This window comes from Gobio gobio (genome assembly GCF_949357685.1).
Source record: "Gobio gobio genome assembly, chromosome: 17".
Classification (NCBI taxonomy): Eukaryota; Metazoa; Chordata; class Actinopteri; order Cypriniformes; family Gobionidae; genus Gobio; species Gobio gobio.
In genome coordinates, this window is record NC_137110.1 from 38835228 (window position 1) to 38839610 (window position 4383).

Genomic DNA, 4383 nt, shown 5'->3' on the forward strand with positions numbered 1-4383 from the left:
TCACTCGTCTGGTCCTGAGGCTGTACCTATCCCTGCTGTGTATCCTGGTTCTTTAGACTGTTCTGTCACTCTGTGCTGTGTCTGAGTCAAACTCTCCCTCTGTCCTGGGATCTCCTACACTCTCCTATTCACTTTCGTCACTCCTTGTTTCTGAGTGTCTGCTTTTTGACCACCAGTCTGACAGCTGCTTAGGTGGGTGGTTATATTCACTCTCTCCTCCCAGCAGTCTTCTTTAAACTCTCTGTCTCTCCCTCCTTCTCTATTTATCTTCCTCTTTCCCTGACTCCCACGTACTTTAGGTTCTTTATCAAAACAGTAATGTGGTTTTGCAAAACTCTCTGACACCACCCGAAAAACATAGACACCACCCTTAACATAGTCCTCTCCCCCTTTGCCTACAACACTATCGCTCTCATTTTCCCCCAAACAGTCACCTCCACTTCAGTCCAAATGCAGAAAGTGCTGCTAGTAGCACTCCAGTGCTATTTGTTCGTCTTTACAGAAGTGCTATTTTTCACTTTTCCTGCATATACCTGAGAAACACTTTAGAGTAAAATCACACACACAACCAAGCACCACACTCTCCACCTTGAGGTATGCATTTTTGTCCAATGTGACTTACTGTATACTTATTACACACACTCAGTCCAACATTCAACATCCAACAGTTCAGTGCCTTATATCCAGTGGAGTTTGATATCCAGTTGCATGCCTTCATCAAACTATGAACAAAAAGCTTAAAGAAAGAAATAAAATTTGACACAGACTACATTAACTACAACATTACTTGCATATTGTTAAGGTATTTTATGCACGTTTACTTTTGTACAATAAACAATTTTGGAAGCTGTCACCACTCACTGCCTAATGGAAAGGCAAACTGGGGATCTGGATCCTGAAGCAGAAGCAGTTGAGACCCATTGCACTGCTATGCCATTTATTAAATAAAGGAGATAAATTGGTCTCATTTACTAATTTATCCCTTACAATTTGCAATTTGTATGTGCACAGAAAGTTCAACAGGTGCACAAGCATATAAATGTGATCCTTGCTCTATTGTTGATGAATCCGTATTGTTCTAAATGAGGGAGCGCATGCCCATGGATAATCATTTGCAGAACACACACCGCAGCCGTGCCCATATAAGGGCTTTCCTCACCTCTTCTCTCTCTCTCTCTTCCTCTCCTGTTTTGCTTGCTCGTGCTCTCGAAGGCACTCTCACCTGAGAGCATGCACACTAAGGTATTTAACAAAATGTCAAAAAAACCTTTAAAACACAATAAATTGTTTTTAAATAGAATAACATTCAATCGCCAGCAGTGGATACACTTATGGGCAGCATTTGTTTATTTATATTTTAATTGCTACTCAAAATTAATACATTTTGTAGGGTTACTCAGCCTAGTTATTTCATTTCCATCAGAATAGATAAAAAGGGCTTCACAAATTATTTGTTGCTTTGGCTACCATGAGTATGTGATCAGTTGCTTCTAAATTTTATTTATTTTTATATAAGTTAAATTTATAAATAACTTATTGATGAATCACAATTTCTTGGTGAAAGCTAAGGCCAGCAGCCATATCACCCTGTAGCCCATGACTGGTTGCCCACTGAAGCTAAGCAGGGTTGAGCCTGGTCAGTACCTAGATGGAGACATCCTGGGACAACTTGCTTCCGGAAGAGGTCAGTGAGGCCAGCAGGGGCCACTCACCCTGTGGTCTATGTGGGTCCTAACGCCCTAGTATAGTGATGGGGACACTAAACCGTAAAAAGCACTGTCCTTCGGATGAGACGTTAAACCGAGATCCTGACTCTCTGTGGTCATACAAGAATCCCAGGATGTCCTTTGAAAAAGAGTTGGGGTGTAACCCCGGCATCCTGGCCAAATTTGCCCATTGGCCTCTGTCCATCATCATGGCCTCCTAATCATCCCCTTTATACTGATTGGCTTCATACCTCTGTCTCCTCTCCGCCAACAAGCTGGTGTGTGGTGGGTGTTCTGGCTCAATATGGCTGCCATCACATCATCCAGGTGGATGCTACACATTGGTGGTGGTAGACGCAATATGGCTGCCGTCACATCATCCAGGTGGATGCTACACATTGGTGGTGGTAGACGCAATATGGCTGCCATCACATCATCCAGGTGGATGCTGCACATTGGTGGTGGTTGACGCAATATGACTGCCATCCCATCATCCAGGTGGATGCAACACATTTGTGGTGGTTGACATAATATGGCTGCCCTCACATCATCCAGTTGGATGCTGCACATTGGTGGTGGTTGACGCAATATGGCTGGCGTCACATCATCCAGGTGGATGCTGCACATTGATGGTGGTTGACGCAATATGGCTGGTGTCACATCATCCAGGTGGATGCTGCAGATTGGTGGTGGTTGACGCAATATGAATGCCTTCACATCATCCAGGTGGATGCAGCACATTGGTGGTGTTTGACGCCATATGGTTGCCTTCACATCATCCAGGTGGATGCAGCACATTGGTGGTGTTTGACGCCATATGGTTGCCTTCACATCATCCAGGTGGATGCTGCACATTGATGGTGGTTGACGCAATATGGCTGGCGTCACATCATCCAGGTGGATGCTGCAAATTGATGGTGGTTGACGCAATATGGATGCCTTCACATCATCCAGGTGGATGCTGCACATTGGTGGTGGTTGACGTAATATGGTTGCCTTCACATCATCCAGGTGGATGCTGCACATTGGGGATGGTTGACGTAATATGGTTGCCTTCACATCATCCAGGTGGATGCTACACATTGGTGGTGGTTGACGTAATATGGTTGCCTTCACATCATCCAGGTGGATGCTACACATTGGTGGTGGTTGACGCAATATGGTTGCCTTCACATCATCCAGGTGGATGCTGCACATTGGTGGTGGTTGACGCAATATGGTTGCCTTCACATCATCCAGGTGGATGCTGCACATTGGTGGTGGTTGACGTAATATAGTTGCCTTCACATCATCCAGGTGGATGCTGCACATTGGTGGTGGTTGACGTAATATGGTTGCCTTCACATCATCCAGGTGGATGCTACACATTGGTGGTGGTTGACGCAATATGGTTGCCTTCACATCATCCAGGTGGATGCTGCACATTGGTGGTGGTTGACGTAATATGGTTGCCTTCACATCATCCAGGTGGGTGCTGCACATTGGTGGTGGTTGACGCAAAAAAGCATCTTGCTACCATACTCATCTTCCAAGCATTAGTAGTCCCACTGTGGGGTATATCTAAGCTCAAGGTGAAGCTGCTTCATTGAGCCCCTCCACTGCGGACAGCAAACCAAATACGTTTAACCTTAATAGCTTAAAGAGATTATATGAGTAAACTAACTAGTGAATTATTATTATTAAAACGTTTGTACACAGCTTTTATGCACAAACATGCCCATACAGAAAACTATCCTAATCAACTGCCTTATAGGCTACAGATGTGTCCTATTATAAAAAAGCCTTACTGTATTTGATCTCAAGCAGAACATGTGAGAACTGCAGTGCCTGCACCTGGCTGCCATGTCAAATGGGTCAAGTGTGTTTAAAAGAGAAGTGCTCAAGCATTCTGTTGTAAACAGACCAAGAATAATGCGCTGAGACATATATTTAACACAGACATACTCACACAATGCACATTTTCACACACAAAACTCAATCACATAGGCACCCAGACATTCTCACACACAAGTTTGTATTACTAGACTGGCACAAGTTAAACAGACGGTCAGACTGATATTATGTCTGTCTCTTTTGAAGCTCTCAGTAGTCTGTTATGAAGTAACATCAGTCCAACAGAAACCTTGGAAAAGGCCCGTACACTGGTGGAAAGTTTTAGGTCGACCTCAGTCGAGGAGCTTCTGCAGAGACATGGAAAAAACGATGGATGGACAAACCTTCCCACAAGTGGCCAGTCATGTGTGTGAGGAAAGCTGTATTGTGTTATTCTTCAAGGTGAGAGAATATTTATATGTCAAGGCTTTTCTTAGAAGATGATTCTTTTGCAGCACTATTTTAGGTCCTATTCTTCTTAAATCTCATAATACAGATGATATTGTTTCTAGTCTTCCCACATACATTGATTTCAAGTCTAGGATCCTCAAGAATCATTTCTAATGACCAGAAGAGCCAGTAAATCGCTCAGATTACTCAATTACAATGAGACCTCTGAAGGGAGCTTGAAAGAACGTGATAAAATAGCAAGCAAAAAGCCTCACTGCTCATGGCGATAATGACTTGGAAGGAGGCACAAAGGAGACAGATATAATCAGTCCTGGTTTGCTTGTTGCCAATTTTGCCTCTTAGTTTTCATTGTGTTTTGTGACGATCACAAATCAAGCAAGAACTGATGCAAAAT